Below are 14,532 nucleotides of genomic sequence, written 5' to 3' on the forward strand. Positions count from 1 at the left end.
TCCGATGGACCCCTTCGTGTTTAGGGATTCTAGTTCAATGCTAGCACTTCCCGATTTGATGTTGAGTTGATGCCAATGAACCTACAGAGTTTGTCTCATATGCTGAGAGGTGCTCATGGCTCATGACTATTGGGAACAACTTATCAAGGTTTGCCTGGATTTTATTTTTCCTACATAAATATGTTTGTTCTTCACTTTCAAATGTGGGCATTGAGTTGAGAAAATACAACTACATCTGAAATCATAATTAGAAAATAATTGAAAAGAATGAAGCCCCTGATTGATATTGTTACACACATGTGGAGGGGAATGGGAACATGTCCATTGGGACACTCTGACATGACTGGCAGTGCATTGAGTTTCTTTGATTTTGCAAATGTCAGTAGGATTTTCAAGTAGTAAAATATGAACAGTGAGATGAACTCTTCATCAGTTGTGCCTTAGAAAACATACATGGGGTTTATTGTAGAGATGACTGAATACTTTCCTAATTTTGTGCGACAAACTTTCACATTCAGAAACCCAAAGACTTTATTATAAGGAATTGACACAGTAATGTTTATATGCAAACCTGTGATTGCTAAAAATTAAAACAAAGAAATATTTTGAAAGCATCCAGAAGAATACATCAAGCAAAATTCATCAAAAAGATTCCTAATTGATAGTGGATTTCATACAAAGATATGGGTCAGAGAAAACTTCATTGATCACAAACAGTAAATTAATCCTTATTGGTGGATTCAGATGTATTTTGGGTCTCCTGCAATTATGGTCAGTTCATACCCAGTGTCAGTTGATCACTGAAATGTCTGGTGGTTCCCTTGTTCCCGTGACCAGTCATTCTGTTAGGTGAACGTCCGTCTCACTGGGGAAGAGGAGGAGGAAGGGGTCAGTGTGCTCTGGCAGGGCAGCAAGGTCCCTCATGGGCAGCTCCCTCCCTCCACACAGCAGCCCTGTGTCTGCAGACTGGCTCCAGGATGGGCGTTAATGGAGGAGCCATGAAACCTGTTGTAGAGATTGGAGTCAGATTTCTAGTCAGAACTGTGGGATTTCACTCATCTACTGATCCAGAAAGAATTGAGAACTCCCACATGTTTTATTTCTGCAGATTTCATGATCAATAGATCAATGCCAAAGATCTCTCTGAGTCTCACAGTTCTGATTATTTTCCATTTTGGTGATCATGGCCACTGTCACTTGCTGAGTCAGTGCCATCACATTGCACATGTGCCCTTGGGAGCTGGTGATCCCTTTGTGTTTAGAGATTCTAGTTCAATGCTAGCACTTAGCAACTTGATGTTGAATTCAGGGCAATGAGCCCACATTGTTTACCTAGGATGCTGAGCCATCCTCATAAATAGCAAATGTTGTTAAAACTAGATAATCACATGCCAGTATGACATTGGGCCAGAATTTGAAACCATACACAAAACTGAAAATCCAGCAAAGATTCAGCTATCAAGCTGAAATTTTAGAACTCCTCAAATGCACTATATGGAAACACTCCTTGACTTTGGTATCTTCACTGAGTTTTTGGATATGACTTCCAAAGAAGAAGAAAAAAATATATATGAAATTACCCACACGATTATGTCAAAGTAAATACATTCTGCACAAAAAGGAGAGACTCAAAACATTGATAAGCCTTCCATGGCATGATAGCCACATTTGATAACCTTGTCAAGTTTTACTGTACAAATTATTTGAATCACTGACACCGGTGGATAATCAAATATACCAAAAATAAACAGATTAAAAGTGGTCAAAAAACTTCAGTAATATTTTCCCAAAGAAGACCTGCAAATGTCCCAAAAGTACATGAGCAGGTGCTCAACATCACTAACCATGAGGAAACTGCAAATCCAATTTAGAAGACACAACTTCACACCTGTTATATTAGGTTCTGTGTGTGTGTGTGTGTGTGTGTGTGTGTGTGTGTGTGTGTACCGGGGATTTAAGTCACTGGCAGTCAGTGATTGAGCACCATCCTAAGTCCTATGTTTTTGTATTCTGTTTTTTAGAGACAGGGGTTCAGTGTGTTGCTTAGTGCCTCACGATTGCTGAGGCTGGCTTTGAACTCTTGATCCTTCTGCTGTCGCCTCCTGAGCCACTGGGATTCCAGTCATGGACAACCATGCCCAGCTGGCTTGCTTTTTAACTAGGACGGAAGAAATAATCATTGTTAGTAAGAAACTGGAGAAAAACAATTTTGGATATGGAAAAGTGACTCTGGATATTATGTCTGCACTGTAGTTGAGATCAGCGTTTCTTTCCCAGTATAAAAAGTGTATGGATATTCCTCAAAAACTAAACACACAACCTAATCCATCTTAGGCAAAAAGAATGAAGTAGGAGGCATTACAGTACTTCAAAGCTCAAAACATACTACAAAGTGATAGGAATTGGGGCAGCATGGTATTGGCATAAAAACAGACACTTGTAATGGAAAGGAATAGGGAGGCTAGAAGTAGGTCGTGCATCTACAGTTAACTGAGTTTCAACAAGGGTTCTCTGAAGGTTCATTACAGAAAAATCAGTCTTCTCAATGGGGTTCTCCTGGAAAAATTGCCTATTCACATGGAAAAATATGTCTGTAGACTCTTTCTTTTATAAGCTACAACATCTATTAAAATGAATTAAAAAATTAAATATAAGGTATGAATCCACTAAAGTAGTAGAATAAAACCAGGGGAAAGTCTATGACATTCTAATACACAAGGATTTTTGTACAAGTCAGCAAAATGAGAAGAAACCCAAGAAAATACTAGAATACTAAAAATACTTCTGCACAGGAAAAGAAAAGAATAAAACATAGGGAAGAGACTAACTACATAACAATTGAACATATTTGGAAAGTATGTATCTCACAGGGGGTTTATATTCAATGCATGCAGAAGAAACTTGAAGAGTCCATAGGAAGAGCTGTTGGTGTAGATCAGTGGGAGACCATTTGTCAGTGTAGACAATGCTTTGGGTTGGATCCCAAGATATGCAAACAAACATGAAAATCAAAAATCAATAACAAAATACACAAACAAATTCAAGAGTACAACAAAAGGCGCTGATTAAAAAGGGGCACTTAGCCTATAGACACCTTTCCCGGAAGACAGTTTACAAATGTTCAATCTTAGTAGTTATCAGGGTAATGCACGTACAAGCCTCAATGCCATAGAATGGCAAGAGTATCAAAGAGACAGAGGGTAACAGGTTCTGGTAGTGATGTGGTAAGAAAGGAGCCCTTTCCCACTGTAGGTGGGAAGTAAAGTACAGATATTATGAAATCTGTGGGAGAATCCAAAAGATAGTAACAATAAAACTACCACATGATCCAGAGATCCCACATTTGGTTTAAATCTAAAGAATATAAAATCATCATTTTAAAGAGACACCTGCAATTCTATGTTCACTGCAGCAGAAAATAGTACAAAGACACAAGCACCACAAGGTGTCAATCAAAGGTGGAATGGGAAAATATTAACCTCCTAGAAGTGGAGAGCATCAGAGTACTGGGTAAGGGGAGGATGGGGAAAGAGGATAAATGGTTCAAACTTACCAGGTTATAGGAGCAGGGAGTTCAGGTGGGATATGATTCTGCAGTATTAGTGGGTAATGGTCATGCAGTGTATATTTCAGAAAGCTGAGGAAGATAGTTTCCTTGTTTTCAGCATTAAAATGTGTGTGTGTGTGTAGATATAAATATTTGAGGTTGTGTGTGTGTGTGTGCATGTGTGTTTGTGTGCCTTGATTTGAATATTATTAAATGTATATATGTACACAAACATCTCATGGTACTCAATAAATATGTGTGAATTAGCGTCATTTAAATAACCAATAAACTCTGAGAAATTCAGCTGTCAAGATGATTAATGTAATGCATATCGTTAATTATATCACCAATAATCTATGAGATTCTGGTGTGTGCTTCTTTATTTGGAAGGGATTAGAAGGACTACAGTCAGACCACCTGTACCTGCCAGATCTCACTGAAATGGATTAACGTTGAAGATGAGCAAGGTTACCTAGATCTTGTCCCTTGAGTCACATACGGGTGTTCAGAGAGAACTTGTGAACTGTGGTCACATAACTGACAGGAGGAAGGATGGCACATCATCACCTTAATGTGAGAATCTACCATAAAGTTTCAGAGCATATAAGTGTTGCCATGCAAGCACACTCAACCTGATGAGCGCCCAGAACAGTGTGCCCTGCTTTGATCAACGTCTGACACTGTGAAGAGAGAAGTTTCTTCAAACTTCCATTTACTTGGTGACACATTTGCTTCTGGGATGCCATAAATGTTCTCTCCACCAGGTGCTCTGGATGTCTGACCCGGGTCTGTAGGCCTTGGTGTTTGTCCTGCTGGGTCTTGGTCTTGCTTTGGGTCCAGCCTTTTTTTCCTATGTTCCTATTCTTTCTTTTTGAATTGAGAACTTTCCCTCAGTGGTATTGTCTGAGGATGCATGGAACTTGCTTTTGATTTTTCCAGTGGCTCACAGCCCAGAGTTTGTCTTCAGTGCTAGAGGTGCTGGACATTGGAGCAGTGCTCATGGGAAAGACATGGGGCTCTTGGAGATGGACTGAACTTTGCTCTGTGAGATTGGCACGACAATAGAGGGCCGGGATTGGAATGCTGTGCTTTGTGCTTAGAGCTCATGCCAGGCAGTGCAGGACTGTTCAGAGTTGTGCCTGTTAAGACCCAGTCAGACCGTGATGGGTCATGAGGGCTGGACTCTTCTCATTGCATCAGTCCATTTGATAGATAGAGATTTGAATGTGCTACTGTGCTATAATGTACTATGACCTTGTGTAGTGTGGCAAGTAGAACCATGTCTCTTGGGGTGTGGCACTGGGGACTCTATCTGACCTTGGTTTCTTCCTGGTTTTTTTTTTTGTCTCCTTCCCTGATTCTATGAGTGGAGCAGTTTTCTCTGCCTCCCTGATGTTTCTGCCTTGCAGTCAGACCCTGGAGTACAACTCTGAAACCATGGGCCCAAGTAGACCTCTCCTCCTCTGAGGGCCCAGGTGACCCAGCACCTAGGGAGCTGAAGCAGGAGGACTATTAGTTCACAGAAGCCTGGGCAGTTTAGTGAGACCCACACTTAAAATCAAGACCAAACCAAACCAAACAGAATCAAAAAAGAAGTAGGAATGTGGCTCAGTGGTGTACAACCCTGGCTTCATTTCTCAGCAATGCAATAAATAAATAGAAATAAAAAGATAGCACAAATATAAACAGAAAACTTTCCTACTCTGACCCATTCTCGTCAGTTAAGTTGGTCATAGTGATAACAGGTGTGCAACTTCAGAGCTCTATATTTACAGAAACCATGGCATCAGAGTTTTGTGGTTAGTTTTCATCACAGCAAAGGAGGAAGAATTCACCAGCTATCTCTCAGAGAGAGACAAAGGGAGTAAACTTACATGATTATTCTCTGTGGAGGAAGGATCAGTCACATGGAATCCCAGATGTGACTACTGACAGTGGACAGGCATTATTGTTACCTCTGCTCCCAGGAAAAGGGCTGGCACATGCTCAAGAGGTGCAGCATAGTCACAGGGACATTCTGCAGGGCTTGTGAGATGGGAAGACCTGCCCAAATCTAGCCTCCCACCTGAGCTGTTTCAATGTGTCCCTGCAAAAAAAATTATGACAGTGACAGGTAGAGATAATAAATATCCCAAGACTGGATAGTGAAGACATGTTGCTGTGCTGGCCACTCTAAGCACCTAATTTTCACATGTCTTGTGGACAAAGATGGAGAAAAACACATTTACATGATTGACAGCTGCATTAACACCAGATAAAAGAAGATGTTCATTTGCAATCAATCAACCAACCAATCAATCAATAAATATCAATGAACTCTTGGGAACAATGCATTCAATTGTGATTCCCACCTGAAAAACTTGTGACCATTCACTGTCATTTTTCAAGATCCATCGGACTTTACATGGGCCAGAGAGGAGGGTCAAATGGAGACGTGGGACCTGCAGGCTTACATCTTTCAAGACCTCCATGGGGCCAGGAGTCTCTGTGTTCCTCCAGGGATGGGATGAGCAATTGCTTCTGCTCGTAATCTTCCTTGACCAAATATCTCTGCTGTCGTCAATATTGAAGAAGAGTGAAGGCAGCACGATTATGGAATGGCATAACCTAGTCATGTCAGCTCTGAGTATTCTTTTTTTCAGGGAATTTAGGACTGTTTTATCATTTTATTGGTTCTTTTTGATGACCATCACTGACGGTCCACTTCTCCATGGGAAATCAGGGGTGTTGTGGGGATGTCCTTCCCTCCCCTTTCCCTTCTCTGGGCTCCTGAGTACCATTAGCCATGGGGTCTGCCCACTCTAAAATTCCCTCAACTCCCCCAGTGGCTGGCTCCTCAAAAACCTTTGGCATCTCTCTTTGTCTCCAGAGCTCAAACCTTGCACGCTCATTTTCTATTTTAACTCAGCCTGGCCCCAGTGTAAATTAAAAATAATGATTCCTCCTGGCCAGAGAATGGACTTTCAGTCCCGCCACTGTACAGGACTTACGGAACTTCTGTCATTGCTGTGGCGAGTGGGCAGAATTCCTTATATGCAAACCTTCCTCTTCTTGCTCTCATCCCCCTCTGTCAGTCCTGCTCCTCTGCACAGGTCCTCTTTGCTTGCTGTCCCTTAACCCTGTCATCTCCCAATCTTAGTGAGTCCCCTCTTCTGACCCCCAGAATCCCGCTGCACTTTTCTGACCACCACCTGTGCTTTTCCTTCTCCTCTCCCAGCCACAGCTTCGTCCCTCACAGGAGCACCTTCACTCCATAGGAGGACGTCTTCCCTGCCTGGCCCCGTCCTTTGTCACCCTTCTCCTGACCTCACATCACATCTCACTCCCACCTCTCCTTCTCCTTCTTTCCCCTCCTCACACGTGCTCTGTGGACCCTGCCCAGTAGACTTCTCAGGATGAACAGAGGCTTCTCCTACAACTACAGAGAGGGTGTCCATAGTCACTAAAGTTGTTCTGGAGGAGATCATTCTCAGATTCAGCCTCCCCCACTCACACTTCCCCTTCACTCCCCGTATGACCATCAAGTCCACCCTTGAACTTTTCCTAGAACCTACACACTCCCTATCATCACAGTCCTCAGGAAAAGTAGAAAAGCCCATTCTCTCCTCTAATCCTAGCTCATTAACCTGTCCCTAGAGTTAAAAACAATAACAACAACAACAAAACAAACAAACAAAAAAACCTGGACTATGGCATTTGGCCCTAAGGGGTTTAAGAGCCACTCTCATTCCCCTTCCTTCATTAGCCCCTTAAACTTATGTATGTCCACCCTTTCCTCCTGGGGTCCACCCTGTTTCCTGAGTCCCCTCAGTGGCCACTTTTCCACTCTTTCTCTAACCAGGCATCTGCTTCTTGAAATGTAGACAACCCAGCCACAACCCTCCTCTCTACCCCCCGCCTATCACCCTCGTCCCAGGGCCTGGGTGTATCTCAGGAACCCTCATCCTTCTCTTTTATCCCCCAAATGGACAGGACCATTCCAAGTTCTCCTGACTACCCCAAAGCCACCAAGGGTGTTGGAAGACCCTCATGGATTCATCTCAGCAAGGTTAAACCGGCCCCTCCTTCCAGTCCCAAGTACTCCTGCAGCTTAACCCCTAAATCAGATTAACATGGATATCAGTGGGACCTTAAGTCCGTGCCCTCTTGGTGCCATTACTGGTCTTGTGTTCACAGCCTGTGGGTAGAACAACAGGCTTCCCTTGTGCCATATCTTTCCTGGCCCAATTTCAGGCACAGATCTCATTCCTCCACCTACAAGGCACCCTCTCCACCTTCTTTCTGGAAGAATGGAGTTTCCTCAGAGGAAGAAGATGCCAGGTTGGCTCTGGAGTGGCTGGGTGACATGGTAAGTTGTGTTGAATTTGGAACCATTAGGTAGCATGGTGGAACAGAGGCATGGGAGGGAGAGGGTGCACCAAAGAGGAGACATTAAAATAAAGAGGTCCCAAGAGATTTCATAAGGAAGTGGTGAACAGACACTAGATGGAAGTCCATGGAGAGGACTTCCAATTTCTCTTCCTGAATTCTATTCTCTATTTGTTTTCTATGTGCTTCAAAATAACAGGTTATCTGGAATTCCAGGTTCACAAAATCTGGGGCACACCAACTCTTCTTAACTCCACCTGCTGGAGGGCACACCCAACATGCCCGTCATTCTCCAATTTGACGTCTGTACAACCCCCACGCCACAAAGTCTCATCCCAGGGAGCTACTCCCTCGTTGGGACTGAGAATGTTTTCCAACACAGATACGTATGCTTCAAGCACAAACCAATGGCAGCTTGTAAAAGGAGCTCTGATGAGGCTTATTGTCCCCACTGTCTTGCTGTCACATTCATGTCACTACCCAGGAAGTTCCTTTCTCAAACTGTGTCCCCCTCAACTGAGGAAGTAGCCAGTGTGACCCTCACACACACCATCCCTGACCCTCAGGACCCACTCTGGGACTCCACCATCAAGGCTGGGGTCTGCGTAGAGGGGCAGTTAAGACCCAGCAGGAATAGCCAGATTATTAGGCCAGCATCCAGCCAGTCAGCAAGCCATGAGCAGCACAGCCCAGTGACCACAACACTGCTAGCCCACCCCTGGACCCCTCTGCTCACACAGCTCCACACAACCTCACACTCCTCCACAGTTCCGGTCCCTCCTGCACTTCTGACTGCTGTCTCTGAGTCCCTCACCCACAGCTCATTGATACAAACCCTGTCCCTCTCCATGGACTTCCATCTAGTGCCTGTTCACCACTTCCTTATGAAATCTCTTGGGACCTCTTTATTTTAATGTCTCCTCTTTGGTGCACCCTCTCCCTCCCCATGCCTCTGTTCCACCATGCTACCTAATGGTTCCAAATTCAACACAACTTACCATGTCACCTAGCCACTCCAGAGCCAACCTGGCATCTTCTTCCTCTGAGGAAACTCCATTCACTGCCTGACACCCCCTACTCCCTCCCTCTCCCCCCCGTCCTCCTCACACTGGATATGACCATATACTCTGTGGGATGTGTGGCTCCCTATCATCCAGTGAGGAGGTCCATGGAACAGGTAGAGGAGAGTGTGGCTGTGGAGTCACTAATCAAGACCTCTGGAGACCACAGTTACCATGTATATAGACTCAGGCAGTCACCTGGCAGATTACAGCAGCCACCAGTGCAATTTCTTGCCACCTGTCCCTGCAGCGACCAGTCAAGGAGCAGGCCATGGAGCAAGCACAGGACTTCAACACATGGTCTTAAGCCCAGGGTGTGCCTATGGGGTAAGCAGTTTGCTGCTCACACGCCTAGCACAAGGGGGTGCTTTGCCTCTCAGACACCCTGAACGTATGCCACGTATGCAGTACTCCATGCACCTGTCCTCACATCTCCCTCCTCTGACCGTGCTGTAAGGACTGCAGGCAGCATTGATGTTTTTCATTCGGCGGCCTTCATATGGTTACATGAACATCCCACAACACAAGAAAAAAGTATCACTATTATAAACAGAAAGTTCAGGGGAATAGCATTAAAAGGATTAGTTAATTTGGCTATGAGGTTTTTCAATGTTCAGTCCATCCCTGGAAGAAAGAAGAGGTTGTCAAGATAGGCACCTTAGTCTCACTGATCTTGACAATTGCCTTGGTAAGGTCATGCGCAGTCTTAACATAGTTAGCATCCCCAGTGCCCTTAATATACTGAGAAAAACTGGAGAAGTGTAGGGTTACATTTTCAGATACAGCATATTGGGTGACACTAATACTAAGGAATTCAGGGTCACAAGTGAGCCTCTGCAACATAAACAGAATATCAAGTTGTTCCTGGTGGAGGTCTAGGTCTTGCTGAATGATTAGTTTATTTAAGTCATTTTGAATGGCTTCTGCTATGGCAGTGGACACATTGTTCACAATCTGAACCATCTGGATGCTCTGAGTGAGTGAAGCAGCGGCAGTGGCTGGGACAATGATGGCGGTCACCAGGGCAATAATCCCAGTGATGATGAGGCTAAGTGCACACCTTGTCCAGTGCAGGATCTCCTTCAGAAGACTCTTCATCTCCATGTCCCATGAACTCTCCACTCTCTGGACAGGGGCACTGGAAGCCAGATTGCTGGGGAAACTCTGAAGATGAGAATACGTTTAACTTTCACAGCGGGGGTTAGACCATTTGTGAGTCAGAGGATGTACTGGCTGCACAAGGGATCTCTGTGTGAGTGATATTTATGCCATCACTATCCTTGATTACTAGCATGGCAAAGGGTGGTGAAACACAAGCTCATTTATAGTGGGTATTATAATTTGGCACAAAGGCAAATCCATGGTCAGGGTCTGGACTTAATATAGACCCATTCATCCAGCTGGCTGCTGTCCATTTGATGGGTCTAGCAGCTAGCAATATTGGCGTGATACCATCATGTACTGACTTCCTGCGTAATGGTTGATAAACAGCTTGTCCCGGGAGGTACTGCAGTAGCCCATATGGTTTTTGGACACATCGGTTACATCCTAGGAAGCTGCACCTGCCCAGGTGCATAGAGTTTGTTCTTTCCCAGAGAAATTTCTCTTATCAAGGACATAAAGTATGGCAGTGACACACTGATAATGCTATCATTATCCAAGGGGGGCTTTCCAAAAAGCATCATTGGGCATGTTGGCAGTAAGAGTTTCTTGCCTTTGCTATGGGGAGTCTGTGGCTACAGGTAGTCTTAACTATACCTCTAAGGTCAGTGAGGGACAGCCCAACATGTGACTAATTATAGTCATCTTCAATAGTTTCATTGGCAAGAACAAAACAGAGGGGACAGCCTGGATTATAGCTTTTATTATCTACTACAGAGAACCAAATGGGCAGAGTAGGTATGGAAATGCTTGTATTTCAGGGTACAGGTGCCTCCTGGGTGGGTAACTCAGGATCAAGGTTGGAGTTATTAGAGAAGAGCTTGGGTAAAGACCCTTCCCAATTAGCCACTGCTAAAAGTGGTGGCCTAGTGACCAAAGCTCAATTTACCTGATGGGAGGCTTCACTGTTAGCAGTGAGTGCTGCACACAGTAGGACCACCATCTTAGGCCCAGGGATGGGATTGTCAGCAGACAAAGGGGCCAATCCGGTGGGCTGGTCAACAAGACCTTTAATATCACCCAGGTTACTTTATGTGAGGTCCGTTTGCTTTGTTGACGCCTTTGCTTGCGGCATTTTCCCTCCAGGGTTAGTCCTTCATCTTCTTGGTTGGTAGCTCTCGGGGTCCAGGGCTTGACTTTCCTGGTAGGCACCCAGATGGGGTGAGGCTCCTGTTAACACATGGAGACCCTTGACCCGTGGAGAGCAGGGGTCCCAGACCATCCCACGCATTTGTTATGGGATCCTTCCATGAGACCATAGGCAGATGGGAGGGCCCAAGAGGGGGCCCAATGCTTATGGGCTGCTGTTTCTGCAGAAAAATTTGAAATTGAAAGAAAATTTAAAGCAAATAAAGTTTTATTGAAGGAATTGTGAGGGGACACGGTATAGCTTCCCCCCTCTGTTTTGGGGCGTGGTCTTTAATTCCTCGTTTCTTCCCATGATGCCTTGAGCCTGAGGATTATAGAGGGTCCCAGTTAAGTGCTGTGTGTGCCAGTCACTGCAACCTGCCTGAAGTGCCTTCCAGGACAGGCTGGCCATTGTCAGTTTTCATAGACACGGGAACATCATAATTCCAAAACGTTTAATTAGCTGGGAGGTGACTATTTTGTGGTTTCTCCTGTGGAGGCTGTGGACATTACAAAGCCTGAATAGGTATCAATGACTACATGAATATATTTTGAATTTGAAAAAGGTGCATAATGAGCAACATCCATTTGAAATAAAGCATTAGATTTTAACTCTCAGGGATTCACTCCAGCAGGTTGTAAAGGGCTGATGGTAAAAATGGGTGGACATTTTTGTAGTCTCTGACTAGCTGCCTGAAAACCTTCTTAGTCCTGCTTTTATGCAGCTGCCATGGCTGAGGGCTGCAGAGAGACTTGAGCTGCTGGTGTCCCTATGTCCTGAGTGGCCAAAATCCAGCCATCCAATGTGCCATTGTGTACTGGTGCCACTGCTGCTCTATGTTCCTTATTTAGTCCATCCCAGATCAACTCCTTGGCTTAGGCCACCCTGGCTCCTCATGAGACCCCTCCCCTCTACCACCCTGTTTACCCTGTCAATAAACTGTGGCAAGTCCTCGGGGCTTTCTGCCTTAAGCCCTGTATAGAGACTGTACCTCCCCAGCTGGTAACTTCCTCCAGTCTCTCAGAGCACAAAGCAGCACCTGATCAAAATAATGTGCTGGGCCTGGGCTTGTAACTAAGAACTGTAGGTCCCCTCTCCTGCAGGCACTCAGGTGGGAGGTTGACATTGTGGTGTGGTTAGGATCCCCTGCTGTTCACATTCATCATAGAAGAATGCCTTCCACCTCAAAAATGTTGTGGGCTCAGGAGCCTCTCTGGTAGGGCTTTCCAGCCTTGAGGACAATTGAGTTCAACACTGAGGGATTCGAGCATTGGCTCTGCAAACATCCGCTGGGCCTATCCCCTTTTACTACCTTCTTTAACTCCTTCAGGGCACCCAGTACATGTGGACACCAAGTGGCAGGGTGCTGTGGTGTGGGGCCATGTTGGCTGGGAAGGCCTGTACTCCCTACCCCACTTCTCATCTCTGTCCTACATAGATCTTCAGAAGGACCTCTGGCCTCCTGGAATGGGTTTCTGGGGAGCATGGCTTGGGCCTGTCCAGTGGCGTGGTCATCTCTAAGCTGTCATAGTCCCTTGCTGGCTTTGGCATTTCCTCATAGGACGCAGTGGTCATTGACTCAGAGAAGGACATCATCTTTGCCTGTCAGCAGAAGGTACACTGTGCCATTTGTGGTCACCTCTTCCGGCACCATGAAGGTCAGGGGCACCATTTCCTGCCTCTCTCCCTCCTGCACCCCTGGTGGTTGCTTGCTGTGAAGTAGATTCCCGCCCCGGCTTTCCTGGGCCTGCTGCGGTCGCTTGCTTTGAGGTAGATGGTCGCCCCCACTTTTCCCCCTGTCTCTCACCACCTCATCTTTCCTCAGGGCCATCGTTATAAGGCAAGGTCTGTTGCAGGGCCCCTAAACTTTGCTGAATGGCTGTCACATAGAAAAAAAATGAAGTGGTAAAGTACACCCTGTCTCCCTTCAGCTTGCTGCACATTTGCCATTATCTTGTCCCACATCCTAGGATCCAGTACATCAGCAGTCCTTATCCATGGACTGGTATCAATCACAGCAACCCAGAACTGGTGGACTTCTCCCTTACCCAGGGATGAACCTCTAGAATCTAAGAGCATCTGTGGTGGAACTCGGTAGGTTCCCCATTTCCCCTTCCTCACTGCTCTCTGAGGGCCACATATAAGCTTAACCCAGGTCCCTGTTCAGTTACCAGCTGTGTGGGCTCTCGTCCAGCGAGGAGGTCCATGGAACAGGCAGAGGAGAGTGTGGCTGCGGAGTCACTGATCAAGACCTCCAGAGACCAAGCAGGAAGCAGGTCTGATTTTATTGCACAGTTACCATGGATATAGACTCAGGCAGCAGCCAAGCAGATTACAGCAGCCCCCAGTGCAATGTCTGCTAACTGTCCCTGCAGTGACCAATCTAGGAGTGGGCCGTGGAGCAAGCACAGGGAACTCAACACACGGCCTCACGTCCAGGGTGTGCCTACAGGGTAAGCAGTTTGCCGCTCACACGCCCAGCATGTGAGGAGTGGTTTGCCTCTCAGACACCCTTTATGTGCCATGCATGCAGTACTCCATGCACCTGTCCCCACAGAGGGGGAGGTTGGACTGGCCCTTTCCTCCCACTCCTGGACTCCACTTCAACGTTCCAAGTGCAAAAGGGCAGTCCTAGCCCCAGTCCTCCTTGTGCCAGGCATGTTGGCAGCAGGTGGCATGGGGGTAGCAGGAATAGGAGAGCCACCCATGTTTACTCTACACTCTCCCAAGAATTGAATGAGACTTTAGCAGGTGGCAGAGTCCCTAGAGTCTCTTCAAATCCAAGTCACCTCCTTAGCCAAGGTAGTTCTGAAAATAGGAGAGCCATTGACTTCCTAATGGTAGAGAAGGGGGGCACTTGTGTGATTTTAGGAGAGGAATGCTGTTATTTCACCAACAAATTCGGAATAGTCCAAGGAAATATAACTGAGCTCTAGGAAGGCATCCAGAAATGCTGCTGGGAGTGACAGCAGTCATCTCCCTAAACCTTTGAGACAAACTGTCCCCTGGATGCCCCCATTGATGGGCCTTCCCCTTAGATTCATCATGGTGCTCTTACTAGGACCTTATCTAATAAAATGCCTGAAAATTCTTTTTACAAGATCTAGTAAAAGCACTCAGTAATCAGACTGTAAGCCAGGTCTTAAGAGCCAGGATAGCCCCTCCCTGAAGTTCTGGCCTGACCCTTCTTTGTCCCTGTTCAGCTTGAAGAAGGCAGAATGAACAATGCCCCTTATCACTCTAAGACAGAGGGCAAAATGTTAGGT

Source organism: Callospermophilus lateralis, chromosome 6 (assembly GCF_048772815.1).
Source record: "Callospermophilus lateralis isolate mCalLat2 chromosome 6, mCalLat2.hap1, whole genome shotgun sequence".
Lineage (NCBI taxonomy): Eukaryota > Metazoa > Chordata > Mammalia > Rodentia > Sciuridae > Callospermophilus > Callospermophilus lateralis.